We start from the raw sequence: 13,504 nt of genomic DNA, 5'->3' as shown, positions 1-13,504 counted from the left end.
TCGGAGAAACCACCATCCAGGGTGGTGATGCTAGTCGGGCGTGCGGGTGCAGGCAGCGAACGGTTGAAAAGCATGCATTTGGTTTTACTAGCGTTTAAGAGCAGTGGAGGCCACGGAAGGAGTGTTGTATGGCATTGAAGCTCGTTTGGAGGTTAGATAGCACAGTGTCCAAGGAAGGGCCAGAAGTATACAGAATGGTGTCGTCTGCGTAGAGGTGAACTGAGAAATCAGGGGAGAAGGGCATTGGACAGGGAGGTGACCAAGAACCCGATGGCCACTCTGACACAGCTCCAGAGTTCCTCTGTGGAGATGGGAGAACCTTCCAGAAGGACAACCATCTCTGCAGCACTCCAACAATCTGGCCTTTATGGTAGAGTGGCCAGACGGAAGCCACTCCTCAGTAAAAGGCCTAAAACAGGAAGCACCAGTGACTTGGGCAATAAGAAAGTGGTCAGATGAAGCAGATGCTAAGTTACAGGACTGTTTTGCTAGCACAGACTGGAATGTTATCTGTGATTCTTCCAATGACATTGAGGAGATCAAATCAAATTTTATTTGTCACATGCACATGGTTAGCAGATGTTAATGCAAGTGTAGCGAAATGCTTGTGCTTCTAGTTCCGACAATGCAGTAATAACCAACGAGTAATCTAACCTAACAATTCCACAACTACTACCTTATACACACAAGTTTGTACATAAAGATATATGAATGAGTGATGGTACAGAACGGCATAGGCAAGATGCAGTAGATGGTATCGAGTACAGTGTATACATATGAGATGAGTAATGTAGGGTATGTTAACATTATATTAAGTGGCATTGTTTAAAGTGGCTAGTGATACATTTTTTTTACATCAATTTCCATTATTAAAGTGAGCTGGAGTTGAGTCAGTATGTTGGCAGTAGCCACTCATTTAACAGTCTGATGGCCTTGAGATAGAAGCTGTTTTTCAGTCTCTCAGTCCCTGCTTTGATGCACCTGTACTGACCTCGCCTTCTGGATGATAGCGGGGTGAACAGGCAGTGGCTCAGGTGGTTGTTGTCCTTGATGATCTTTATGGCCTTCCTGTGACATTGGGTGGTGTAGGTGTCCTGGAGGGCAGGTAGGGTGCCCCCGGTGATGCGTTGTGCAGACCTCACTACCCTCTGGAGAAAAGTTTGAGTGCTTTTGGTGACAAACTGAATTTCTTCAGCCTCCTGAGGTTGAAGAGGCGCTGCTGGGCCTTCTTCACAACGCTGTCTGTGTGGGTGGACCAATTCAGTTTGTCCGTGATGTGTACGCCGGGGAACTTAAAACTTACTACCCTCTCCACTACTGTCCCGTCGATGTGGATAGGGTTGTGCTCCCTCTGCTGTTTCCTGAAGTCCACAATCATCTCCTTTGCTTTGTTGACGTTGAGTGTGAGGTTACTTTCCTGACACCACACTCCTAGTACACCACATCAGTCACTGGCTTCATCAATAAGTGCGTTGATGAGGTCGTCCCCACAGTGACCGCTCGCACATACCAGAAGCCATGGATTACAGGCAACATCCTCATTGAGCTAAAGGGTTGAGCTGCCGCTTTCAAGGAGAGGAACACACCCGGAAGCTTATGAAATCCCGCTATGCCCTCCGACGATTTATCAAACAGGCAAAGCGTCAATACAGGACTAAGATTGAATCGTACTACACCGCCGGCTCCGACGCTTGTCGGATGTGGCAGGGCTTGCAAACTATTACAGACTACAAAGGGAAGCACAGCCAGGAGCTGCACAGTACACGAGCCTACCAGACAAGCTAAATTACTTCTATGCTCACTTCGAGGCAAGTAACACTGAAGCATGCATGAGAGCATCAGCTGTTCCGGACGACTGTGTGATCACGCTCTCAGCAGCCGATGTGAGTAAGACCTTTAAACAGGTCAACATTCACAAGGACAAAGTGCCAGATGGATTACCAGGACGTGCACTCCGAGCATGTGCTGATCACTGACATTTTCAACCTTTCCCTGTCTAAGTCTGTAATACACAGTGGCACAGTGATGTAATACACAAGGCACAGTGATGCCGAAACGTTGGTAAATTAAATTTCTGGGAGTTTATACATGGAGTGTGCGACTTTCTTTATTTTGATAGTCTGTAATACCAACATGTTTCAAGCAGATCACCATAGTCCCTGTGCCCAAGAACACTAAGGTAACCTGCCTAAATGACTGCCGACCCGTAGCACTCACTTCTGTAGCCATGAAGTGCTTTGAAAGGCTGGTCATGGCTCACATCAACACCATTCTCCCAGAAACCCTAGATCCTCTCCAATTTGCATACCGCCCCAAACGATCCACAGATGATGCAATCTCTATTGCACTCCACACTGCCCTGTCACACCTTGACAAAAGGAACACCTATGTGAGAATGCTATTAATTGACTACAGCTCAGCGTTCAACACCATAGTGCCCTCAAAGCTCATCACAAAGCTAAGGACCCTGGGACTAAACACCTCCCTCTGCAACTGGATCCTGGACTTAGTAGGCCTGATCACCGACAACGATGAGACAGCTTATAGGGAGGAGGTCAGAGACCTGGCTGTGTGGTCCCAGGACAACAACATCTTCCTCAATGTGATCAAGATAAAGGAGATGATTGAGGACTACAGGAAGACAAGGACCGAGCACACCCCCATTCTCATCGACGGGGCTCTAGTGGAGCAGGTTGAGAGCTTCAAATGTATTGGTGTCCACATCACCAACAAACTATCATGGTCCAAGCATACCAAGACAGTTGTGAAGAGGGCACAACAAAACATATTCCCCCTCAGGAGACTGAAAAGATTTGGCATGGGTCCTCAGATCCTCAAAGTTCTACAGCTGCACCATTGAGAGCATCCTGACTGGTTCCATCACTGCCTGGTATGGCAACTGCTCTGCCTCAATCCGGCTAACGGGGTCGATTTGACAAAAGCCAGTGAAAGTGCAGGGCGACAAATTCAAAACAACAGAAATCGCAAAGTATTTTACACTATTTTAAAGATAAACTTGTTGTTAATCCCACCACAGTGTCCGATTTCAAAAAGGCTTTACAAAAAACGAGAAAATGAATCACTAACCTTTGATGACCTTCATCAGATGACACTCATAGGACTTCATGTTACACAATACATGTATGTTTTCTTCGATAAAGTTCATATTTATATCCAAAAATCTCAGTTTACATTGGCGCTTTACTTTCAGTAATGTTTTGCTTCCAAAACATCCGGTGATTTTGCAGAGAGCCACATCATTTTTACAGAATTACTCAACATAAATGTTGATGAAAATACAAGTGTTGTGCATGGAACTTTAGATAAAGTTCTCCTTAATGCAACCGCTGTGTCAGATTTCAAAAAAGCTTTACCGAAAAAGCACACCATGCAATAATCTGAGTACAGCGCTCAGACAACAAAACGAGCCATACAGATATCCGCCATGTTGTGGAGTCAACAGAAGTCAGAAATAGCATTATAAATATTCACTTACCTTTGATGATCTTCATCAGAATGCACTCCCAGGAATCTCAGATCCACAATAAATGTTTGATTTGTTCGATAAAGTCCATAATTTATGTCCAAATACCTTCTTTTTGTTTTAGCGTTTAGTACACAATCCAAACTCACGAGGCGTGGGCAAGTCCAGGCGAAAAGTCATATTACAGTTCTGTAGAAACATGTCAAATGAAGTATAGAATCAATCTTTAGGATGTTTTTATCATAAATCTTCAATAATGTTTCAACCGGAGAATTCCTTTGTCTGTAGAAATGCAATCGAACGCAGCTAACTCTCACGTGAGCACGCGTGATCAGCTCATGCCACTCTGCCAGACCCCTGACTCAATCAGCTCTCATTCCCCCCTCCTTCACAGTAGAAGCCTCAAACAAGGTTCTAACGACTGTTGACATCTAGTGGAAGCCTTAGGACGTACAATATGACCCCAGACACTGTATATTCGATTGGCAATGACTTTAAGACATACAAACCTCAGATTTCACACTTCCTGGTTGGATTTCTTCTCAGGTTTTTGCCTGCCATATGAGTTCTGTTATACTCACAGACATCATTTAAACATTTTTAGAAACTTCAGAGTGTTTTCTATCCAAATCTACTAATAATATGCATATATTAGCAACTGGGCCTGAGTAGCAGGCAGTTTATTCTGGGCACCTTATTCATCCAAGCTACTCATTCATCCAAGCTACTCAATACTGCCCCCAGCAGGGCTTGTAAGTAAGCATTTGTAAGCATTTGTCTGTACCTTTTGTATTTGACGCATGTGACAAATAAAATTTGATTTCAATAGGTTACCATTGGAGGGTTGACAGTGTTATTTAAGACAACAGAGTCAACACTATCTGATATTTGAACCTCCAAACATCTTTGTGGTACCATTTGAAAGTAAAAATTTGCTGAAAATGTTAGTACAAATATCAGCCAAACATGACACCCATCCTGTATTCAAGAGCATGTTGTGTCTCAACCGATGGTGGGCAACACACAAAAACCTCAGATCATGTAAAACAATTTAAGCATTTTTAGATAATTGACATTTAAGTAGGACTGTGAATGTCTTGGAATGTGAGGTTATGGTAATTGTCCAGGCCAATGTACACATGGTCACCGACATAACTGTTCACAACTCTGTTTGCATACTTTTTAACATTGCTATGCTTCTTAATGAAACCATTTTTGAAACAAGTAATTACACTTTGTTATTATCATGGCATTTCATTATTGTTATTCAGATTATTAGTTATATTAATCAACAAATTAGGAAATGCCAGGTTGGAGACGATCTGTTGCTTTTTTTGTCTTGGCACAACATTAACAGAGAGGCCAGAGGAGGATGGTGGGAGGAGCTATAGGAGGACGGGCTCATTTTAATGGCTGGAATTGATTTTTTGGAACGGAGTCAAACCAGGTTTCATATGTCAGATACTGTTCCATTCATACCATTCCAGACATTACAATGAGCCTGCCCTTCTAATATCCTCCTCCCACCAGCCTCCACTGATATGCCTACCTTGTCCTTGTCTGTTGACTCTTCTGCATATAGCGACATTTTATTTATACAATTCCTATTTCGATGCACAAAACCATTCAAATGAAGTATTCGCATAATGTCACATTAATTTGAATGGTTAAAAAAAAAGGTATTTGTTGACTTACTGTGTGAGGTGAAGAAAATATTACTGAGAAGCCCAGCTGGGCACTCTCCTACATTTGACATTAGCGAGAAGCAGGCCAGGTAATTCTATCGTGGGGATTCCAACACTTCCAAATTCGCCAGGCGAAGTCCCGCCCCCATTCATTTTCAATGGGAACACGCAGAGAAATGCGCAGGGGATTGTGGAAAGGTGAGCGGCGCGAACTCTGCTAGCGGAGCGATATAAAAAGTTAACTTCTTGCGTCGAGCCATCCCGGATCCGGGATCGTGACTACAGCCTCAAGCTCATTACCATAACGCAACGTTAACTATTCATGAAAATCGCAAATGAAATGAAATCAATATGCTAGCTCTCAAGCTTAGCCTTTTGTTAACAACACTGTCATCTCAGATTTTCAAAATATGCTTCTCAACCATAGCAAAACAAGCATTTGTGTAACAGTATTGATAGCTAGCGGAGCATTTAGCGTAGCATTTAGCATTAGCATTCAGCAGGCAACATTTTCACAAAAACCAGAAAAGCATTCAATAAAATAATTTACCTTTGAAGAACTTCGGATGTTTTCAATGAGGAGACTCTCAGTTAGATACCAAATGTTCAGTTTTTCCTGAAAGATTATTTGTTTAGGACAAATCGCTCCATTTTCTGCGTCACGTTTAGCTACGAAAAAAACCTGTATCCAGGATTGTGTAAATCTATCCGCAAGCTCATTAGCATAACACAACGTTAACTATTCATGAAAATCGCAAATGAAATGAAATAAATCTATTTGCTCTCAAGCTTAGCCTTTTGTTAACAACACTGTCATCTCAGATTTTCAAAATATGCTTTTGAACCATAGCTAAACAAGCATTTGTGTAACAGTATTGATAGCCTAGCATAGGATTATCCCTGGCATTCAGCATTCAACATTTTCACAAAAACCAGAAAAGCATTCAAATAAAATCATTTACCTTTGAAGAACTTCAGATGTTTTCAATGAGGAGACTCTCAGTTAGATAGCAAATGTTCAGTTTTTACAAAAATATTATTTGTGTTGACAAATCGCTCCGTTTTCTTCATCACGTTTGGGTAAGAAAAAAAAAAGAAAAAAATTAAGTCATTAAAACACAAACTTTTTTCCAAATGGAACTCCATAATATCGACAGAAACATGGCAAACGATGTTTAGAATCATTCCTCAAGGTGTTTTTCACATATCTATCGATGATAAATCCTTCATGGCAGTTGACTTTCTCTTCTGAAGAAATGGAACGCGCATGGACCTAGAGATTACGCAATAATTTCGACACAGGACACCGGGCGGACACCTGGTAAATGTAGTCTCTTATGGTCAATCTTCCAATGATATGCCTACAAATACGTCACAATGCTGCAGACACCTTGGAGAAACGACAGAAAAGGCAGGCTCATTCCTGGCGCATTCACAGCCATATAAGGAGACATTGGAACACAGCGCCTTCAGAATCTGGGGCATTTCCTGTATGAAACTTCATCTTGGTTTCGCCTGTAGCATTAGTTCTGGGGCACTCACAGATAATATCTTTGCAGTTTTGGAAACGTCAGAGTTTTTTATTTCCAAAGCTGTCAATTACATGCATAGTCGAGCATCTTTTCGTGACAAAATATCTTGTTTAAAACGGGAACGTTTTTTATCCAAAAATTAAAAGAGCGCCCCCTATCTCGAAGAAGTTAAGCTCTGCTCTACTTTATGCAAATTGCACGCGGCCACCGCTAACCAATCAAGTGAGGAACAGATATTTGTTTGATAATCTTTCATTCATGTAGGCATGTAGTTCCGCTTGTCATTAGTTCCGAGCAAGCGCAACTAAAAAAGATGGAGGAAAGCCAATCATCGCTGCGACTTGTTTTCCAATTCTATATGATTTTGCTATGCTAAAATACAGAGACAATATCATAAGGTACATGGCATAGAGGAGGATTGCAGAGGTTGTTGATGGTGGGTGAAGAGAGATTTACACAACAATGTGCGTGTGCTCCTAAACCTCGAAACTGTGATCAAAGCCACCATTCGTGAATGTGTTCAGTAAATTCAATTGTGAAATTTGCGCACCAAAGGATAGAAAACGCCAGTAACACGCATTATAAGATTGTAAAGTATACACTAAGCATGACTTTTCCATGTAATATGCTACAAATTGGTTTACGGTATTTTAACATTATGATTATCATATTATAGTTTATGGCTCTTTCATTATACTTGTGTCATGAAATTGATGATTATAGCTCGCTCCCTGTAAAATACATAGGCGTACATGAATGGGTACTTTGGGTAAATGGAATTGGGGCTTTGACTTGCAAATGTTGTGTAAATTTCTCTTTACCCCTCATCAACACCAACATCTCTGCAATTGACCATCTGATTTCGGTTCTATTCTAAGGGAAAATTACAAACACTTCCCACACCATATTATTTTCATTTTTTACACTTTTAATTAGCCTACAAGTTTCTAGCTCCTTATTTTCATGTAAAATACTGTACTTAAAATATAAGGGTTGGATTTGGAAAACAATTTCAGGTCAGAAGAATTGTTAAATATCTGGCTTGTGGTTAGCTTCAAATACATTATCTACTGGTATAATTTTCAACTGGAGAACTCACAACTGGACAAAAAGGTCATGTTAATTTAAGAAAGCAACACAGACAAATTAGAGACGGGTCCCGTTCACACCTTTATTGCCGATTTGTGATCTGTGATGAATGAACATTGGCACTACTGTAGGTCATCTTGAATTATGTTTTTAAGTTAACAATTAAAACAAGTTTTAACACTTCACTTCAATGAATCAACATTGAATGAATCAAAATATAATTTCAAAAGTACAAATAATCTAACTTGTTTGTAAATGTTACACATCTTAGTAATTAGGCTATTATTACTAAAGCATCATTGCAGGTGTACAAAAAAGTCCATACCCGAGGTGGCCAACCTTGCTCCACTCTCTGATCTACTGGGTGAGCATGCTTCTATTCCAGCCCAGAAATAATACACATTATTATCAACTGATTAGGTTATGTAAGTTAAATCAGGTGTGTTAGTGCTGGGCTGAAACAGAAACCTGCACACCCAGCGTACCTGCAGGAGAAGGATTGGCCTGCTACAGTTGTAATACGTTTGTAGCCTACAATGTTTGTAATTTTTAAATGTATTGTTGTATACAACATTTGCTAACACACCGTGCATTCGGAAAGTATTCAGACCCCTTGACTCTTTCCACATTTTGTTACATTACCTATTTCTAAAATGGATACATTTAAAAAAAAATCTAAATCTACACACAATAGCCCATAATGACAAAGCGAAAACAGGTTTTTTGAAATTTTTGCAAAATACAGAAATACCTTATTTACATAAGTATTCAGACCCTTTGCTATGATACTTGAAATTGAGCTCAGGTGCATCCTGCTGTTTCCATTGATCATCCTTGAGATGTTTCTACAACTTGATTGGAGTCCACCTGTGGTAAATTCAATTGATTGGACATGATTTGGAAAGGCCTGTCTATATAAGGTCCCACAGTTGACAGTGCATGTCAGAGCAAAAACCAAGCCATGAAGTCGAAGGAATTCTCAGTAGAGCTCCGAGACAGGATTGTGTTGAGGCACAGATCTGGGAAAGGGTAACAAAACCTGTTTGCAGCATTGAAGGTCCCCAAGAACACAGTGGCCTCCACCATTCTTAAATTGAAGAAGTTTGGAACCACCAAGACTCTTCCTAGAGCTGGCCACCCTGCCAAACTGAACAATCGAGGGAGAAAGGCCTTGGTCAGGGAGGTGACCAAGAGCCCGATGGTCACTCTGACAGAGCCCCAGAGATCTTCTGTGGAGTTGGGAGAACCTTCCAGAAGACAACCATCTCTGCAGCACTCAACCAATCAGGCCTTTACGGAAGCCACTCCTCAGTAAAAAAAAACACGACAGCCCACTTGGAGTTTGCAAAAAAGCACCTAAAGGACTCTGACCATGAGAAACAAGATTCTCTGGTCTGATGAAACCAAGATGGAACACTTTGGCCTGAATGCCAAGCGTCACATCTGGAGGAAACCTGTCACCATCCCTACGGTGAAACATCATGCTGTGGGGATGTTTTTCAGTGGCAGGGACTGGGAGACTAGTCAGGATCAAGGGAAAGAGGAACGGAGCAAAGTACAGAGAGATCCTTGATGAAAACCTGCTCCAGAGCGCTCAGGACTTCAGGCTGGGGTGAAGGTTCACCTTCCAACAGGACAACAACCCTAAACATACAGCCAAGACAATGCAGGAGTGGCTTTGGGACAAGTTTCTGAATGTCTTTGAGTGGCCCAGCCAGAGCCTGAACCCGATCGAACATCTCTGGAGACGCTCCCCATCCAACCTGACAGAGCTTGAGAGGCTCTGCAAAGAAGAATGGGAGAAATTCCCCAAATACAGGTGTGCCAAGCTTGTAACGTCATACCCAAGAAGATTCAAGGCTGTAATCGCTGCCAAAAGTGCTTCAACAAAGTACTGAGTAAAGGGTCTGAATACTTATGTAAACATGATATTTCAGATTTTGCTACAATTTCTAGAAATCCTTTTTTGCTTTGTCATAGTGCTGTGTTGTGTGTAGATTGATGCTAACTTTTTTTTAAATATTCCATTTTAGAACAAGACTGTAACGTAACAAAACGTGGAAAAGTGAAGGGGTCTGAATACTTTCCTAGTGCACTGTATGTTTGGAAGACTTCAAAAGGGGTGCTGTCAAATAGTATTCAAATGGATTTAACCCTGTAGTCCTAGAAATGTTGCATTTTGATTCTCAATATCCAACTTTTAACTGAGTAAATGCTCCCAATGAGTTTTATGTATTCCTAATGTCTGTAAAAATGTAATCAATAATGGACATGAGATAATCTCAGAATTCCCAGAGACTTCTATCGAGGACCAGCTGCTCGTTACACTAGCTCCCTTTCTGCGCTTCTTTCACTTGCATGATCTTACACAAGTCTGACAGAACCCTAACAGTGTCAATGTAGCTCTGTGTCACCTCAAACATGTCTGTCTGCAGCACCAGCCGGGGGTTGACCACCATCTTGTAGGAGTGGGTGGCGTCCTCCTGAACAGGTTCTCTGTAGACGTAGTCGAGGAGATCCACCTCCGGCGCCCTCCTCCGTGTGGAATGGTCTGGAGTAGTGGTACCGGCCGTGGCAGGGAAGTGGTGCGTCTCCATCAGGAACACTGCTGCGTCTGGGTGCTGCCCCTGTAGGTCCTCCATGTGGGGTCGCAGAGAGATGTTTGAGGCCGGGACCAGGAGCTGGTCAAAGTCAGCCAGCAGCACGTACCGCGACCTGTACATATTCCTGTAGATACACTCTTTCTTGGTGGTCAGATGGCCGTTGAGGTGGATGTCCCCTTCCAGCTCCTGGGCCTCCTACCCAGTAGAGGGCTTGAGGAAGTGGTTGATGGGCCAGTCGATCACTTCCAGAGTGCCCTCTTCTGCGTAGTACTGGAGGATGGGGAAATCCTCCCATCTCTCCCTGTTCTGGATAGTCAGAAATGTCTGGTTGAGGGCATCCTGGCTCTCTAGGTGTGTGGTGAGAGTGACGTGTGTGGCGTTGCATCCTTGTCCTTCAAGGACGGGCATGTCTGCGGCCGCATACGGGTATCCATAGTGGACGCTGTGCATTACGACATCGGCTGGAGCGACCTGGGGGGCCTGTCCAGAGCAGCAAAACACACAGTACAGAGACGTGGTTCGGTCTTTGTTTGACCATGGCAAGGATGCGCATGGCTCCCCTTCCCCTGTGGTCCTTGTATGCAGACATCATTAGATGCGTTGAAACCTTGACTGGTGTTATAGTGTATTTGGCAGTGTGAACAGGGCAGCTAGAGTGGAAAGGGGGAGGAATGGAGCAAGCTTGAATAGAGTTGGTCCTGAAAGTCACCAATGGCCCTAGTGTGACACTCAGACACAGGATGATCAAACAGACTTTCCCTAACTGACTCCTGGTTTGGTGCAGGTCAGCCACCGGATCTGTATGAGCATGTGTCCCAATCAACAATCATGACGATAACACAACATTGATAACAACAACTGTCATCATGATTGTTACAAAGATCCTCATCATCCCTGTCATAATCAAAAAATTGACAGGAATTTTATCAGTGATGCAATGAACAATCAGACAGGGAAAATCAAGACATATGGGCTTTCAATCGTCTTAATCCATCTGGTCCACCGTCCCCAAACAACCATCTCCAGATTAGGGGGTCGGCCGATTAGTCGGAATGGCCGATTAATTAGAGCCGATTTCAAGTTTTCATAACAATCGGAAATCGGTATTTTTGGGCGCTGATTTTTTTACATCTTTTTTTATTTAATCTTTATTTAACTAGGCAAGTCAGTTAAGAAAACATTCTTATTTTCAATGACGGCCTAGGAACGGTGGGTTAACTGCCTCATTCAGGGGCGGAACGACAGATTTTCACCTTGTCAGCTCGGGGAACCAATCTTGCAACCTTACAGTTAACTTGTCCAACGCAATAACGACCTGCCTCTTGTTGCACTCCACAAGGAAACGGCCTGTTACGCGAATGCAGTAAGCCAAGGTAAGTTGCTAGCTAGCAGTAAACTTATCTTATAAAAAACAATCAATCATAATCACTAGATAACTAGTGGTTGATGATATTACTAGATATTATCTAGCGTGTCCTGCGTTGCATATAATCTGACTGAGCATACAAGCATACAAGTATCTAAGTATCTGACTGAGCGGTGGTAGGCAGAAGCAGGCACGTAAACATTCATTCAAACAGCACGTTCGTGCGTTTTGCCAGCAGCTCTTCGTTGTGCGTTTATGACTTCAAGCCTATCAACTCCCGAGATGAGGCTGGTGTAACCGAAGTGAAATGGCTGGCTAGTTAGCACACGCTAATAGCGTTTCAAACGTCACTCGCTCTGAGCCTTGCAGTGGTTGTTTCCCTTGCTCTGCATGGGTAACGCTGCTTCGAGGGTGGCTGTTGTCGTTGTGTTCCTGGTTCGAGCCCAGGGAGGAGCGAGGAGAGGGACGGAAGCTATACTGTTACACTGGCAATACTAAAGTGCCTATAAGAACATCCAATAGTCAAAGGTTAATGAAATACAAATGGTATAGAGGGAAATAGTCCTATAATTCCTATAATAACTACAACCTAAAACTTCTTACCTGGGAATATTAAAAGGAACCACCAGCTTTCATATGATCTCATGTTCTGAACAAGGAACTGAAACGTTAGCTTTCTTACATAGCACATATTGCACTTTTACTTTCTTCTCCAACACTTTGTTTTTGCATTATTTAAATGAAATTGAACATGTTTCATTATTTACTTGAGGCTAAATTGATGTTATTGATGTATTATATTAAGTTAAAATAAGTGTTCATTCAGTATTGTTGTAATTGTCATTATTACAAATACATTTTTAAAAAATCGTCTGATTAATCGGTATCGGCTTTTTTGGTCCTCCAATAATCGGTATTGGTATCGGCGTTGAAAAATCATAATCGGTCGACCTCTACTCCAGATATCTCCATGATTACCTGTCGGCTGTGGGAACCTCCACATCCTGGTCAGTTTGTGGGGTCTCTCATCTCTCCGCTGTCAGAAGATTCAGGCTCGGATCCAGACGGCACTGCTGCTCTTCTTCTCAACATCTACAGGAGAATAAAGTGGTGTCTCTTGACGACCAAATAAAACAAGAGACTAGATTTAGGCCGGGATTCTATTCATAGAGCAGCGCGCTGGGAAGCTGACGATGCGGCTTTTATTGGCATTTTTCCACACGTTCTCCATCTATCATTCACAGTAAAAGCTGTGCATGTTGGCTCAATCGGGAATAACCTTTGTATGTCAACCGCGCTATAACCAGAGGAGGCTGATGGGAGGAGCTGTAGGAGGCCAGGCTCATTGTAATGGATTAAATGGAACGGTATCAAACACATAAAATATATGGAAACCACATATTAGACTCCGTTCCACTATTCCATTTCAGCCATTACAATGAGTCCATCCTCCTATATCTCCTCCCACCAGCCTTCTGTGGCTATAACGTAGATTTAACATGGACCTAACGTGGATTGGAACAAATCCCAGCTTTCGGCTAACAAAGACCAACAAAATAAATAAAACACTGTCTGCGAGATTCAGATCAATTTCCTTTGTCCACACAGTAGGTGCAGATCTAGTCGTTTTTTATTACATGGATTAATTGGATTGGATTATGGATTAATTATGAATGTCAGTGCTAAATTTGTGCTGGATCCTGCTGGAACAATGAGATGGTGGGGATGCAGGGCAGCATATTGAA

General features: G+C 42.4%; 1 protein-coding gene across 1 annotated transcript in view; it reads left to right on the top strand.

Annotated features, from left to right (window-relative positions):
• The window catches only part of LOC139364907 (tyrosine-protein phosphatase non-receptor type 23-like), a 31,877-nt gene that overhangs the window by 4,261 nt on the left and 14,112 nt on the right, over positions 1-13,504 (top strand). The window lies entirely within an intron of this gene.

Source organism: Oncorhynchus clarkii, chromosome 2 (genome assembly GCF_045791955.1).
Source record: "Oncorhynchus clarkii lewisi isolate Uvic-CL-2024 chromosome 2, UVic_Ocla_1.0, whole genome shotgun sequence".
Taxonomy (NCBI): Eukaryota; Metazoa; Chordata; class Actinopteri; order Salmoniformes; family Salmonidae; genus Oncorhynchus; species Oncorhynchus clarkii.
Note: the sequence above shows the minus strand (reverse complement) of the source record. Positions and strands in the feature narration are given on the sequence as shown.